The sequence below is a fragment of the Crocodylus porosus genome, unplaced genomic scaffold (genome assembly GCF_001723895.1).
Source record: "Crocodylus porosus isolate Cpor-Errol unplaced genomic scaffold, CroPor_comp1, whole genome shotgun sequence".
Lineage (NCBI taxonomy): Eukaryota > Metazoa > Chordata > Crocodylia > Crocodylidae > Crocodylus > Crocodylus porosus.
This window is the reverse complement of record NW_017728913.1, coordinates 26,160,379-26,170,802: the sequence shown is the minus strand read 5'-3', so window position 1 is coordinate 26,170,802 and position 10,424 is coordinate 26,160,379.

The window sequence follows — 10,424 nt, the reverse complement described above, 5'->3', positions numbered from 1 at the left end:
GCTTCTGCTGTGTCCTGGCATCCAAATCCTACAGTCAGGCAGAGAGGCTTCTCCAGTTCAACTCTTATGGCTGGCAGGGGGATGGGGCGAGGGGTAGAGGCACAGGGCTGCTCCATATGAGACAAAGGAGCTCTCACCACCCCTGAAGTTTTGCCTACAGCACCAACATTTATAGTTTCACCTCTGCCTTTCAGTCCAATGCAGCCAGCTCAAAAATCAAGTGTTTTTTTGTGAACTTTTATTTAAAGTGTGTGGTGCTTTGGAATAACAATGAGTTGTAGGGGTTCACAGAACAATTTTACCTTGAGCACTATTCTGTGCCTAGGATTCGTGGAATTTAACTGTTAGAATTTTCATTTAATCTTCTGTTTCTTTAGACAATATATTATAGCTTTGGTATTATTGCAGCCTTGGAGCTGATGCTGTCTGAAAGGAAATGTTAGCAATTTTTTTGAAATTGTATCCATTTAAATGCACTGAAATGGGAATTTATAAGCACTTTAGTAAATGAGCAGAAAGTTTGTCTAGCTTCATTTTAACTCCATTAATATCAATGCTATCATCCTTTGTTGAGATATTATAACCTATACTTCAATAGCATATTCTAGCTGAGGATCTCAAGGTGGGCTCTTGCCCTTCATGAATTAAAAGTCACAGTGGGGGTTAGTAATAGTATTACTCATACAAATGGAAAAAAAACTGGTGCAGAAAGAGGTTACATTGTATATGGAGTCTTTGAGAAGCAGGAACAGGATATAGATCTCCTGATTCCCAGTACTTTGAGTCCCTTGGCTTTGCCTCCCTCTAAATTTTTTTTTCTTTCTATTAGTGGTATAAATCACCACATTGAAAACAAACACAAAACAATTGTGGGAGACTTTTGTAGCCCTGCTTCTCAATTACTCTTGTTATATATTATGAAGAGTTTCTATTAGCTAGAGAAGAAATATGAAATCATTTCTGTGATGAGGCTCATTTACCTTTTTAAAAGTTATGGTTTGTGAGCCAGGTCTATGAAATTACACATGCACTACCCTTGATCTGCAGCAAATCTACTGCTAAAAGTAATGAAATATTTGCATGGACAAGAGAAGATTATGTCCTAGCATTATCACTGCTGTGGAAGAGTCCACAACATTGACAGTGTCAGAGAGGAACTGGACACAGCTCTTGGTAAGTTTTTTAATACAGGCCTCAGAGGTTAGAACTAAAAGGTGCTAGACAGAGAAGTTGGCTGCATCTGGGTTGATTTTTGAAAACTGCCCAGTCAACTTGCTTTAGCAGTAGTGGTAACTTTTTCTCCTAGATGTTGATGCCCCAGTTACATGCCCCAAACATTCTCAATTTTCTTTCCTTAGAAGAGATTGGATTTGTCTTGAGTTGTGGCTCATTTTTTCCAAAGCACTTCTCAGACTTCTTGTTGTACAAGTACCTTTAAAGCAAGAAGGTAAAAATACCATGTTACCAGACTTATACTGCTGTATGATTCCTCATGTCCAGAGGTAGCAGTTCCTTACTGGGTGGATGCTGGGCTCTAAAGTTGTATGGCGGCATTCCAAATGAAGAAAGCATTCTTGGTTTGGAATAATGCAGGAGGCTGTCAGTGAGCACATGCTATGATGGAAAAGAGGAAAGATTTCTATGCCACTGGAAAGAAAGTTTAAAAATATTTTTAAAATATTTCAGACAGTTGATTGGATGAATTGAGATTTAGGTTTTAAATGTCATATTACTTAGGATGGTAGGTGATTTTCAGTCTCATTTATTCTGAGGAAAATGAATGCAAATATGTCAGTAATACCAAACAGCTTCAGGTCTTGACATTTTCCATAAACGCTTCATCTTTTTCTTCCTGACTTCCTGATTTGGATTTATTGATTCACATTTACATATTCTCTCTTATCTAATCCAGACATTTTTCACTATAACTCCTACCATGATTATCCATCAGTATTTTTCTACTTGTACAAAATATTCTTGACACACAGTGTACCTTGCCTTCTTTTATCCTCTTTGTCATTTCTGTAAAGATCATTTTCAGTGTTGACATTCTTGTCATGAAGTTTAACCCACAATGCTCCTGTCACACCTACTTTCTCATATTTCACCTTCTGAAGTTATCACCTCTAACTTATCCTTTTTTCCACAACATCACAAGAGAAAGTGAACTTAGTATTAATGCATTGTACCTGACTGTATAATAAAATACACTCTTTAGGACATAAAAGACAAACAACTTCCACAGATAAATGCAAATAGCTAAACAAAACTTTTTTATTGGACTTCTACAAAAACATAACCTACCTTTAAACTTAAACTCATTTGTTGCTTTAGCTTTTACAAATATACTATTCAGTCCATTTGACTTCCCTATCATAACAGCTGCAATGCTGATAAGTTACTTGCCTTTTACTTCTTTAACGTGCACATGACGTAAATTGCAGCAACCACATCCTGTAGCTTAGGATAAGAGATTTCCATCCCACTCATTTCTCAGGTCTGGATTCAGTAAAACATATGATTACATTAATTTCTGTTTTATTCACATGTTTAAGTTCTGCACTGAAGAGAAAGGTGGGAGGGGTAAAATTCCTGGTATAAAATAGTTAAAACAATGCACATTTTGCATATTCCAGAAGTGAGCTATTTTTAAAACAACTGCAATATCTAAGTATATTGGTGCTTCTTTTAAAGTGTCTTATTTCCAGTTTTGAGGGAAAATAGAAAAGTTTTACTTTCAACCGAAAACAAAACATACCAGAGCAGGATTATTCCTTTGCCAATTGCTAACATTTTTTTGAAGGGATCAAAATCTTTTAAAGGTTGTGACCAATCCACATGATATATTGTCTTGTCAACTGGTAACCCAGTACCTTTCATGAATAGACATTTAGAGTAAAAATGTGTTCACAGATAACTCCTAGGGTTTTGTGTGCTTGTGGTGCCTGCAAAAAAATAAAGAGTCCAATCTTACTAATTGCTGAGCTTCCTTGGGGGAATCCAAGTAGTCTCCATTCCTGTTGGAAAAAATGCTTAAACAGCTTAAATTGCAGGACAGGAAGGGATTATTCCTATTAATATGATACTATGCCTAACTGTTTTGATGAGGCATTGATCAACTTATGCCTTCATATACAAATGGAGTCATTCAGTGGGAATTGCCACTGTGAAATCACAGGCAGAGAAGGCTGAGGAACGGCAGAACCTTTTATGAGCAGGTTTCATACTACTCAACTTAGGCTCCTGAAATGGATTTCATTCAAAGTAAACTAAAAGTCAGCAATGCAATATATGCTCTAATCCCCACATATTGGCTGTTTTGGAATTTCATCATATAACTCACTCAATTTTATTCCAAGTTTTGTAGTATTTGGTGTTTTTCTGAATTTTCACAGGCCTTAAAATAATTAGCTTCCACACATCTCACTTATGTCTCAACTGTGCAAATCTCTTCTCAAGTGTGTATTCCTAATAACTTCATTGTGTACAATTGCATATTAATAATATTGGAAAAGTACATAAGCAATTTTAACCATGGTGTCACTTTTCAGAAATACCAAGGTTCAGACTGGTGGGTAGAAGCAGATCTTTATTTTGTACTAATATACGTTGAACAATTTAAAAGACTTTGCTTTATTAAGTAAGTGTTTCAATCAATGGGGGGCTCCCTCTAGAAAAAGGGATTTACAGTAAGTAGAACAGATATTCAGTTGTAGTCTAATGAATTTTTCCACTTACTTTGTAAAATCCTTGTCCTTGAAACCTATTTAATTTATTTCATCTAGTTTCAACATGAAAAGAATGCTTTACACAGCTTAGATGGGAGAGGGAGTTACTTGTATTAGCATGATTTTTAAATGAGACTGTAGCCATTGGACATATTTAGGATAGAATTGAAAATATGTACTCAAGGGATCAGACAATGGAAATTGTCCCTGTACAAATTAAGAGTAAAGTTGATTCCATTACATTATTGAAGTTCTGAAATAAAAACGAGGAATGGGAATTACGTTTAATTGTACTTACTTTCTACTGACAATATCCATAGAACTGGTGGAAGAGGCTTTTGGTAATAAAGAGAAGGATAAGCAGTGAAGTGGGAACCACAGGAGAATTACATAATCTCAAATTTCCCTCAGGAAATACATTGTGAACCATTGGTTGTTGCATTGTTAAGCCACCTGAAAATCCAACTGACTCCATGTTAACTAGTAAATGCAATTAGATCAATCTCAGGCTTAAATGCACTTTCAGCCTTTTATCACCAGACCACTGAACAAACAGGTTTATAGAAATCAAAAGGAATATAACAAGCTACCCCTCTCTCCAGCTTGTACCCAAAATAGTAAAAATACCCTTATCCTGTAACTTGCACTGCTCACTTTTTGGAGTCAAGAGTTGATCTTTACAAAGGAGAGAGAGGTGTGATCTTTCCAACATAGAGGTCACCTCTGATACTATTCTCCCTGATATTCTCTGAGTCCTGTCTGTAATTAATCCTCAAGCATTCCTTCATCACAAGTTACATCCTGACAGCAAAGATTTGCCTTAGAGAAGAGAAAGTTCCCTTTCTTTACTCCAGGAAATTCCTCACTACCAAACAACTATATGTATAAAAACTTTAAAATATGAAGTATAAACTTCGGTGATTTCCTGCTTCACTGAAGTCAATGGGATTTTGCTGTTGACTTCAGTGGAGTCAGTATTTCACCTTAAGATTTTATTGGAACAGATTCATAAGTGTTCTCTAATACTAAAGTTGTCACTTCTCAGAAGATGAAACCATTGGGTTTTTTTCCCCCATTGGAGAATTTGTACACAGGATAAAGAGTCACATTCTATTTTACCTAGTGGATTACCAAAGTGCAGCTTACGACCACCTGTGAGTTACTTGATTAAAATGCTCTGGGTGCATAAGCACCCTGCCCCCCACCTTTATGGCAGTAAGGAAACATCTGCATGTCTCTGGAGGCAATCCTGTTCCTATAATGGGGGCACATAAATACACGGTGAGGGTTTTTGGGGTGGGGTAATAGAATTGCTCTCTGCTTTAATTGGGTAATTCAGAGGTGGTCTCAAGCTGTACTTTGCACACAGTGGATGGCCAATAGAATTTATCCAAAGTATTTAATCAAAATACAGGTGAGAAGATACGGAACAACTTCAAAGGTAAAAGGGATGGGTAAGTTCCCAATGTCCCCTAACTCCCTTTGAAAGTCAGTGGGAAGTGGTGCCCTGAATCCCTTTTGTGCTTTTGAGGATATCCCCCTTAGCTTTCTCTGTTCGCCTTCTAAAATTATATAAATATTTTATTCCTGGGACTAAGTCAATGTATTTGGCTCTGTGTTGTGCCTAAATCAGGACTGCAGGTGTACACTACTGTAGTGAACCAGTGAATACACAGAGATGCCAAAATCAAAGCCTTACCTTCAAATTAGGGTGACCATGTGTTTTGGGCAAACCAGAACACTTGTCGCTTCCATAGCCTGGTCCCAGCCATTAGTCCAGAAAGTCCCAGAGTGGAGTCTGATGGGGACACAGAGTAAAATAGTGCACCAGGCAGGCACCACTGCTGGTGGGTGAGAGCAAGATGGGAAAACTGGAGCAGGTAGCACCCTGCCCAATTCACCATGCGGCTCTGCATCCCTGGCAGGCTCTGCCCTTTTGGACTTTTGACCAACCAGCAGACTACAGAAGCAGTGAGTGTGCCAGTTTGCCTGGGACATATGGTCACCCTCCCTCAAATCAAACCTGATCAGGCATGTTTTAGTATAACATCAAATTACAAACAATTAGAAGATATTCAATTACCACATTGTATATATTTGCCCTTGAAAATATTAACACTAGAATCATCAAAAAGTGGCTTTACTTATATTTAGTAAAAGATCTGATTATGTGAGGTGTTGAATGTCTCCTATAGAAGTGCCATATATCTACCCAGCATCTAGCTGGACTGTGTCCAGAAAGATGACAATATGTCACAACCTATCCATTTTCCATCTTTGGTTTATGAACTTGCCATTTTTTATATAACTAACTACACATACAAGTATGCCTTTAAACATGAAAACATTCTATTTCAAGACCCATCACATTTTATTAGTTATGAGGAACAAGAACTACTTGTTTTTAATACCTTATTAAAATACAGCTCAAGAACAATTCAAACTTTGTGTATCACTAGTGAGGTTATTGTTTTTTTTCCAAGCCACCTTCAATTTTGAAATGATGTCCTTGAAATGTACAATGTTTACATATCAAAGATTTTGTTGCATTTTATACAATACAGTTGTCAGAAGAAAAGCTTATTTAAATAGCTTCAGCTGATAGCTTATTGAATTACATAATATTACAAATGTAAATGGGATGTAGACTGATTTACATACTTCCACTTTTCTCAAGACTGTTGATTAGAGACAGGAGATGCTATGAATAAGTGCTTGCCACGTGCATATTAAAAACACTTATTTTGAAAATTTGCATTTTTAAAACTAACATTAACACAGTCAAAAGTCAGGGGCAAGGAGTAAAAGAAGAATCAAATTGGATACATTTTTCTAAGAATTTTGCCTCAGTGAGGGCTTGGCTATGCTTAAATTTATTATGGGACAACTTGGGTTATTCTACATTAAAATCCTTTGCATCCATAAATAAAATCTTTTGTGAATCATTGCTCTTTGTAACATATATTATTAAAACTGTCTTGAAAGTGGATTAACTTAGGTCTGGGATGAGTTTATATTCAAGAAAGTTGGGTTTCAACAGGAGGACTTGACAGATATGCAGCATTTGTTATGGAATGTGAATGCATCCATGTCTACTCTTTTGATGGTTACGTTCCAAAGCTTCTCTGCTTACCTGTGAGCTTTCTAATGGTCCAAATTCATGCCACACAGGTCCACAATGCCACAGGAGCATTGTTTCAATGCTCACACACAGATATCTGTGCTAGTAGCTTGTGCTGAGTTCACATACTTGTGGCCCGCCATACCTGTTACCCATCAGTCATGTGCTATCATACTTCACAGGGTCTGTAATGAATGAAATACTGGAACTTACTGATCTCTGGGGAAAGCAGCTTTATTTTGCCCATTTTTTCAGCTTTAATATGCACAGGTATACAAGCCAAAATTGTAAAAGGTTAAGAAACACAACTGAGATACTTCTAAAGTAAGACAGAGGAGATCTGAACTATAGACATGCAGAGTTACAATTTAACTGTATGGAAATGTATGATGATCTGCTGATACCAAGAGGAACTTTATTATGTCTTTGCTAGCTAAGCTACCACTGTATCCGAGTGTGGTGTGAACACCATGACTGATCTGCAAAACCTGAATGTCAACAATCCAGTGACCCCAATTAATCCTGAGCCAGGGTTGCAGAAGTCCTGAATCTGAACCTAGAGGTAGAAATCTGAATTGTGGATGAGGGGAGTTGCTGTAGGTGTTACACGGTTACATTAAAACACAATGTAATGGAAGGGCTTTCAATATACCTAGTTATTAGTGTTATGTTCTGTAACCACATGGATCTAAATATTCTCTGCCACAAGTACTTTTAAGCCTCCCTCCCCCACTCAGCTCTAGACAGAATTATTTTCTTCTATTCAAGTATCCAGCAAAAACCTCCATAAGCCAGAGGAAGTAAAGGATAATCTGTCTCTCCAAGAATGATTGGAAGAGTAGCAACATTATTAAGGCCAATAGAGACAATGCATGTACAAATGTCATGCATCAATGAAAAAAGAAATCCAGATCTGGCCTGGCACCACAATCCTGTCCAGGTCATACCATATAAATACTGGTGAACCTGCCTGCATATTACTGAGAACAGCACCTTCTTTATAGTGCTGCATACCATCATCATGGCAGTTCATATGGTTCATCTAAGACCTCTAAACTGGTTCACACTGACTGCTAGCTGTCAGAGAGGTGGCCACATTTTTCTCCATTCTGATGGTACCTCTTATAGATGTTTCTCTGTTGCAGCTTTGGGAAGTGCTCCATCAAAATAATAATAATAAAAAATCTAAGAAAATGTCATTTAATATCCTGAAGTTCTGCCATCTCTGCTGGTAATCCCATGTCTTCAGAACTAACCTGTCCCATAGGTCAGTATAAATTGGCCAAGCCTTGAAGTGATACTCCAGTAAATCTGCTGTAGAAAAATATACTAGAGAGAACCCTGATTGTTTTCCTCATCCACTCAATGCTTAATGCCTTGGTTGTAAATTCAGTGCACAAGTTGATGTATTTTATCAGCAGCCTATTTATATTTATGACTGAAAGAATCCCATTACTTAATGTATGTTTCCTCCATACAGAAAATACTTTAATAATGGCACTGGAACACTGAAGCAGAAAGAATAAAACTAAAGGAATGATAAAAATTAGTCTGTTTGACCACGAGTCCCAGAAATCCATTGTCTTCTATAGGCTTCCAGATGATGAAGTAAAAAAATTCTAGAAAACACACAGCACAACAGTTGTGGGCTGTATTCCCAAATATGCTGGGCATTTATTTCCAACCGCTGCTGTTTTATGTATTCCCAAAGTTATGAGGCCACTGAATCGTCTTCATGAAATAAAAAATTTCTTGAATTTTTTCACACACATGCCCTCAGTTTTTGCATGTGCATGTGCATACACACATGCATGTGCACACACACACTACTTTAACAACAGTTACTAGAAACACTTGGCATGGATACAAAAAAACCCTGCAGTGTGCTGAAAGTGTACACATGCCCTAATTAGAACGGGTATCTTTTGATCTGCAAGGGCTACCCCATTGCTTTTTTTTTTTTTTTAGAAGCAAACAACTGTTTTTTGTTTATTTTTTAATTAATATTGTAACTTCTTTGGAAATCCCTATCCAGTGACCCCCTTCCATTTCTCAAGCGCTGTATAATTTTTGTGACAATTTATTTTTGCCTTTGGTAAGCGAGACTTGTCAGCCAATTGGTTAGAGTTCCCATTATTGTTAAATCACTTAATTTTCCAAGACTGCTCAAGGTGAAATATACAAGAATTCAATAGCACTTATTTGGTATTTCATCTTCAAATATACACATAATTTTGCACTTGAAATACTAGACAATATTTTTAATAAGTCTTTACCACTTTCTTTGTTTTACCATTCAGTTTTAAGCTCTGAGACAGATTCTCAAATAACCAGAGTGAAATCAATGGAGTCATATAGATTTATACTAGGATCTAGCTCTCTTACTTTACTTTCAGTTTTACCAGTCTTTTCTTTAACTAATCTCCCAGCTGCCTTAACCACATCTACTTCCTACTGTACCCCTTCAATCTTTTTCAATTACCTCCTTCTTAACATATAACCCCTCAGTAATTTTCCTTCCAAATCCTTCTAAATCCTATTTTTTCCTTTTTTTAAAATTAACTAATTGTTAGAAGCATTTGTAGCTCTTTGAAATTATACGTCTGAATATATTGTGGTATGTTGACTCTGAGGGCTAAAGTTTCTAAGCAGCTTTCAGAATAATGAGATTTGTGTGCATGGCTCCCATGTACTGCTTTGAAGATTTACTCTTTATAGTTAAAAGATTTTAAAGAATCAATTTCTTTGTGCTGTTCTCTTGTAAACACTGTGCCCAGAGCACATAGCCTTTACAATGAAGTTTTTCCTCAAGATATTTGTTCCACCAGAAATTTTTGGTCTTTGTAAAAGCACAGAACATTATGGCTTTTTAACCTAAGAGGTATATCCTTTCTTCATCCAATGCGGTGTATAATTTTGTTGCTCAATTTGCCTATAGTGTACTTTCAGCCTTGCTATCTATATATTTCCAATAGGATTCTGATTCTGCTCTCTTTGTATACCCACTGTTGGCTTTGATAGAACACAAAAGGTATATGTGATTGGCACTTAGATGTATAAATTATATTTCTTTGTTATAGTGGAGATAATACTTTACACTTGTATTGTAGTTTTCATTTGTTCATCTAAATGTGTTCTACAAATGCTAGTAAGTACCCCTTCTCCTCTAAAAAATGGATATTAAGGGGACACAAATTGGTTAAATAATTTGTCCAGAAAACACAGCAAGTCAGTAGAGGTATAACTTGAAATGTTGGGCACCCAGAGCAGTACAGAAAGGGTGAGGGTGTGGAGAAATTGTGAACACTGAGCTCCCCATTTAAAGGCTGCTGCAGTTGTGATGGCATTGTTGCCACCTCAGCACAAGCTCCTCAAACAAGGGCTGCAGCAGCAGCTGCATAGGCTTTCTGGGGGTTATGCTACTGCAAGATTGAGACAGAGCTGGAAATAGAACATATTTCCCAGGTCCCTGCTCTAGTCACTAGATTTGCTCTCTCACTAGATTTGCTCTCTCACCCTTGGATAAGCACTAGTGAGGGATGGAAAAATCTCAGTCAAGGATAATTTAGGAGCAG